At 52.9% G+C, this 6,354-nt stretch overlaps 1 pseudogene; it reads right to left on the bottom strand.

The window, feature by feature from the left end:
• Window positions 1-647: 647 nt before the first annotated feature.
• LOC139328694 (uncharacterized) lies at window positions 648-5,796 on the bottom strand (annotated as a pseudogene).
• Window positions 5,797-6,354: the final 558 nt, after the last annotated feature.

Here is a 6,354-nt window from a genome sequence, read left to right as displayed (position 1 = left end):
TGTGGGATGCAAACATAAGCTTTGCCACACAACCCACAACCCTGAACCCCAGTAAAAAAAAATCTATCTATCTCTATCTCTCCACTCCGTTACATATTCCATATGTACGGGGATATGACCCCCGCTGCTTGTCAGGGTACTTGGATAATTCTTTAAGACACACTGTCTTGCCTGGCCACGCCCTATTGGGTAGCTACAAAGCGCCAGCGCTGGCATGCGATTACTGATAGTTTGATCGAAACGTGTCTCCGAGCGGCCTAAGGACTGGAGAGATAGTCTTTTCACTCAGAGAACCAAGGTTACACAGTAACCACATGTTCTCTATCTCTCCACTCCGTTACATATTCCATATGTACGGGGTAGACCTTTAAGACTCCCGTGAGGAGACAGTGCAGCTCACAATCCCACACCACAACGTGCAACAGACGAACTATGTACAAATATACAATATATACAAGACACAGGAGTAGACCCCGCCAGGCGCGAGGGCCCATCCTGAGATGGAAAGGGGTGCCATGGAAGCCCGCAAGATGCAAGGCAACCAAAGGGAACCAGCCAGGGGCCCCGCAAGACGCAGGGGCTAGGCTGGCCACAGGGAATCCGCTCACTCGGCCCACAAGGCGCAAGGCCGAGGGGAGACAACGTGTCTACCGTCGGGCCGAGCCCAGCACCCACTCCCCAAGGGAGGGGCTGGCAGCGACGTTAAGACGGTAGAACCTGGTAAAGGTCGACGGGGATGACCATGTGGCGGCAGAGCAAATGGAGGCAAGAGAGGCCCCCCGCCACAAGGCCCAGGAGGCAGCCACACCCTGAGTGGAGTGCGCCTGGACCCCTGATGGAACAGGCACACCCGACAGGACGTAAGCCTGACAGATAGTGTCCACCACCCAGTGTGACAGTCTGGACTTAGACAAAGGTCTTCCCAGACGTCCAGGGTTGTAACAGACAAAGAGCTGATCGGACTTCCGGATAGCCTGAGTCCGCCGAATGTACTCCGTCAAGGCCCTCACCGGGCACAGAGCAGGTCGACCCTGCTCAGCGTCCTCACCAGCATCAGGAGAGGAGAGAGACCTAAGCTCAACTGATTGAGACAGGTGGAACTCAGTGAGGACCTGAGGCAGGAAGGCTGGGTTGGGTCTCAGAACGACACTAGAACCATCCGAGGAGAACCGGCAGAAGTCGCCATGCATTGAAAAATGCATGAAGTTCACTCACCCTGTCCCTCTCAGGGGCCAAGCCACCAGCCTGAGCCCTACTGGAAAGGGGTGGAACAGGGCTCCGTTCGCCTGGGAGAGAAGGTCCCTCCGGCACGGGAACTCCCACAGTGGTCCGTCCAGCAGAGGTGGAATGGCTGAGAACCATGCCATGTGGGGCCACAGAGGCGCCACCAATATCACCTGCACATGCTCCACCAGAACTCTTTGAAGAAGAGGCTGGAGAAGAGCGAAGGGGGGAAGGCGTAGAGCAGAACCCTGGGCCATGGATGAGCCAGAGCATCCTAGCCCAAGGGGGGATCGTCGTTCCGCAGTGAGAAAAAGAGCGGGCAATGGGATGACTCCCTTGACGCGAACAGGTTGACCTCTGCCCCGCCGAAGCAATGCCATATCTCGGAAACCACTTCCGGATGGAGCCTCCATTCCCCTGGCTGAGGGCCCCCCCTCGACATGATGTCCGCCGCAGAGTTCAGTACCCCCAGCACATACACGGCTCTGAGGGAGAGGAAGAGGGGGTGAGCCCACTGCCAGAGAACTGTAGCCAGCTTGCACAGGACCGGGGAGCCCAGCCCCCCCTGCCTGTTGATGTAAGCGGCCGCCACTATGCTGTCGGTGCAGACAATCACACGATGACCCCTCAGTCTCAGCAAGAAATGACGCAGAGTGAGAAGAGCCGTCCTCAGCTCCAGGACATTTATATGCTGACCCTGCTACTGGCCGGTCCAGACACCGCTAAACCCACAGCCTTCATGTACCGCGCCCCACCCTGCTGGGGATGCGTCGGTGTACACCAGCTGGCGATAGATCACTGGACCCAGATCGCGGCCCGCCCTGATGTTCGCGGGGACCTTCCACCACCGTAGGGCTCTGTGGAGCCTCCGAGAGACCAGTACTTTGGTCTTGTGGGACCTCTGAGGGCACAGACCCAAGCTCAGCAGACACCTCTGTACAGGCCGCATGTGCAAGAGGGCGAGAGGGACTACCTGCACCATGGCTGCCATTAGGCCCATGAGGCTAAGGCAGAGACACCAGTTGACCAGAGCGCGCAGCCGGCCAGCTGCCTCTCCTGGGTCAAAGCAACTGTACCGCTCCTCGAGTCCAGGACCATACCCAAGAAGGAGGTCACCTGGGCCGGTTCGAGCCTGCTCTTCTTGTAGTTTAGGCACAGGCCTAAACTCCGAACGTGGTCCAACAGCAGGGCTACGTGTTGGCGGCATTGCTCCTCTGAGACTGTGCAGAACAGCCAGTCGTCGAGGTAGTTCAAAATTCTGATGCCCTTGCGCCTCAGGGGGGAGAGAACCGCATCCATACATCGAGTGAAGGTGCGTGGTGCCAGAGAAATACCGAACGGCAGCACCTGAAACTCGTATACTTTGCCGGCAAAGCCGAACCGCAGGAAGCGCCAGTACCCATCTCCAGATGGGTATCTGGAGATAGGCATCCTTCAGGTCTATAGTGGCGAACCAATCTCCTGCAGAGATTGCCTGTCTCACCCTGGGGACCGTCAAAATCCGGCATCGCAGGGGCTGGAGATACTGATTCAGCCCCCTGAGGTCCAGAATTGGGCGAAGCCCTCCATCCCTCTTCGGGGCCAGAAAGTAGCGGGAGAAAAACCCAGCCTGTTGATCCCCTGAGGCCACCTCCCTTATGGCCCCTTTTTCCAGGAGAGCGAACAGCTCTGCCTGCAGAACCACCCCCTGGTGACGATCGGTCACTGTTGTAAACATGGGTGTTCCTGTAACCGGCAGTCGGCGCAAAAACTGAATGCGGTACCCGTGGGTCATGGTGGAAACCACCCATGGGTCGGCCTCCAGGGCCAACCAGGCCACCCTGCGAGCAGCAGACGGGGAAACCTGGTTGGCCCGAGTCCGATGATTGTCAGGAGGGTTGAAGGCACTTGGAGGACCCCCTCTGCCTTAGCAGTCAGTCCTCTGCCCCTGCCCTGGCGGCAGCGCTCATGCTTGCCTATGGGTTGTACTTCTTTTCAATTACATATTGTCCAGCAACAAAACTGACATTTATGCTCATTTAAATTGAACATTGAGAATGATGTGACTTATTGGTGGTGCGTTTTTATATTTAATGAATAAGTTTAAACATTATGATATTTTGAATTATTTATGGGCTGCACGGTGGCGCAGCAGGTAGTGCGCGTGCCTCACAGCAAGAAGGTTGCCGGTTCGATCCCCGGGTCAGGCGGGGCCTTTCTGTGTGAAGTTTGCATGTTCTTCCCGTGCATGCGTGGGTTCTCTCCAAGTACTCCGGCTTCCTCCCACAGACCAAAAACATGCTCATTAGGTTAACTGATGACTCTAAATTGTCCGTAGGTGTGAATGTGAATGTTTGTTTGTCCTTACATGTGGCCCTGCAATCGGCTGGCGACCGGTTCAGGGTGTACCCCGCCTCTCGCCCATTGTAGCTGGGATAGGCTCCAGCCCCCCGCAACCCCGAAAGGGATAGGCGGTATAGATAATGGATGGATGGATGAATTATTTATTCCACCTGCCTCCACTAATGTAGCCAACAGAATATTCATTGTAGGCTAACCTCTGACCTGGCTACTGCGTAATGTTCATAAAGCAGGAATGTGCATTGAGAAAAAAAAATCCTTGTCTGCCCAGAGAGTGTGATGTGCAGTTGTGTTACTAAAATATATTGATTAAATGTCATCTGGTAATGTTTGGAGTTTTCAAGTTTCATTTATTTGTCAATCTGTAAGCATTAGCCCATTTATGCTACACACATTATAGAAAGAAAAAAAAAGTGGAGTGCTGTGAGTCTCACAGCCTGTGGAAAGAAGCTCCTCTGTCGTGGTAATGCAGCAGATACTTGGGGCGGCTGTGGCTCAGAGGGTAGAACGAGTCATCTAACAGGCCAGGGTTTGATACCTAGCTCCTTCAGTCTGCGTATTGGAAGTGCCCTTGGGCAAGATCCTAAACCCCAAATTGCTGTGAATGTATTTGAATGGGTGAATGGGGCGTGTGTTGTTTAGTGCTGAGAGTGGCTGGTAGACTAGAAAAGTGCTCTATAAATGCATTTTACCACATCCACTTCTGTAACACTTGCCCGATGGCAGCAGGGTGAGCACGCTATGGTTGGGGTGGGGATTGTCTTTAGTATCCATTGGGCTCTGTGCTGACAGCTCACCTCAACAATATCATTGATGCTTGGCAGAAGGGTAAAAATGATGTTCTGTGTGGTTTTGATAACCCTCTTTTCCTGGGTTATGCACATCCCATGCCAATTGGTAGTTTTTCCATTCGGGTTATTTTCTATCGCTTCTCTATGAAAGCTCACAGAACTTGGCACAAAGTTCCCTTAAGAAATGCAACTGTTTGTGAGCTTTCTTTACCAGGGTGGAGATGTGTGACAGGTTCAGGTTTCTTTCATGATGATTCCTAGGAACCTGAAACCGTTCACCTGGTCCACCTCAGCTCCACTGATAAAGACAGGGGTGTGTGTCTTTGTCTTCAGTCTTCAGCAGCAATCAGCCCAATGGTTTTGTTGACATTGAGCAGTGGATCATTCTCTGTGCAATATCCAGTTGCAGTGTGTGGTACACAAGCCCAGAGTGCTAAGTTTGCCTCACTGTCGGTGCTATAACAAATATGAGTAAGCGAGTGATAGACTGTGTGACAGAGAGAGAGAGAGAGAGAGAGTGAGAGAGAGAGATAGAGAGAGACACTTGAGGCAAGACTTGAGTCTCTGTTTACAGTGGCAAAGAGTTACTGTAGATTTACATTTATTCTTCACTTGGCTCCTCAATGTATCAACTATGATGAATTAGTCGTGGGTCACATCTCTAGCCCACTTCCAGACACTGTCTCTCGCTGTTCTGCTCCCCGCTATTCGCATGTATCTCATGTAAAATGTTTTCAAGTTATTAATTGTGTAGTTGCTGTGGCTGCTTTGACATACATTATGTTGCTGTTCAAGTTTTCTTTCTGCTGTAGTGTAAAACATCCTCAAATTGTTGTTAATAACTATAAGATATAGCATTTTTCTGGCCATTCAAAAAAGTGAGTGTGGCCCTGAGTGGAGTCCTGCATGGGGCTCTGGTAGGGGACTCTATAGTCCTTCTGAGGGACTTCAGCTCACATGTGGGCAACGATGGAGACACCTGGAGAGGCATGATTGGGAGGACTGGCCTCCCTGATCTGAACCCGAGCGGTTGATTCTTATTGGACATCTGTGCTAGTCATGGACTGTCCATAATGAACACCATGTTCGAACATACGGACGCTCATAAGTGTACATGGTACCAAAGCACCCGAGTTTGAAGGTTGATGATCGATTTCGTTATTGCATCATCTTACCTGAGGCTGCATGTTTTGGACACTCGGGTGAAGAGAGGGGCAGAGTTGTCAACTGATCACCATCTGGAGGTGAGTTGGGTCAGAGGGTGGGGGAACTCTTTAGACAGACCTGGTAAACCCAAGCGTGTGGTGCGGGTGAACTGGGAACATCTGGAGGAGGCCCCTATCCGAGAGATCTTGAACTCATACCTCTGGCGGAGCTTTCCTGGCATCCCTGTGGAAGTTGGGGGCATCGAACCTGAGTGGGTGATGTTCAAAGCTTCCATTGCTGAAGCTGCAGCAGAGAGCTGTGGACTAAAGGTCTTGGGTGCCTCAAGGGGCGGTAACCCTCAAACACCGTGGTGGACACCGGTGGTCAGGGAAGCCATCTGACTAAGGAAGGAGTCCTTCCAGGATATGTTATCTCGGAGGACTCCAGAGGCAGTTGCAAGGTACCAACAGGCCAGACGGGCAGCAGCTTCCACCATAGGGGAGGCAAAGCAGCAGGTGTGGGAGGAGTTCGGAGCGGGGAACCATCCAAGCTGTGTACAGTAAGGATGGGACACTGTTGACCTCTACGGAGGAGGTAGTCAGGCTCTGTCATCTGTGAGGGACTCGGAGTAGAGCCGCTGCTCCTTTGAGTTGAAAGGAGCCAGTTGAGGTGGTTTGGTCATCTGCTAAGAATGCCCCAAGGGCGCCTCCCCAGGGAGGTGTTCCAGGCATGTCCAGCTGGGAGGAGACCACGGGGAAGACCCAGGACTAGGTGAAGAGATTATATCTCCACACTGGCCTGGGAACGCTTTGGGATCCCCCAGTCAGAGCTGGCTAATGTGGCCAGGGAAAGG

This window comes from Chaetodon trifascialis, chromosome 3, assembly GCF_039877785.1.
Source record: "Chaetodon trifascialis isolate fChaTrf1 chromosome 3, fChaTrf1.hap1, whole genome shotgun sequence".
Classification (NCBI taxonomy): Eukaryota; Metazoa; Chordata; class Actinopteri; order Chaetodontiformes; family Chaetodontidae; genus Chaetodon; species Chaetodon trifascialis.
The sequence above is the reverse complement of the archived record's forward strand: the minus strand, read 5'-3'. Positions and strand labels throughout refer to the sequence as shown.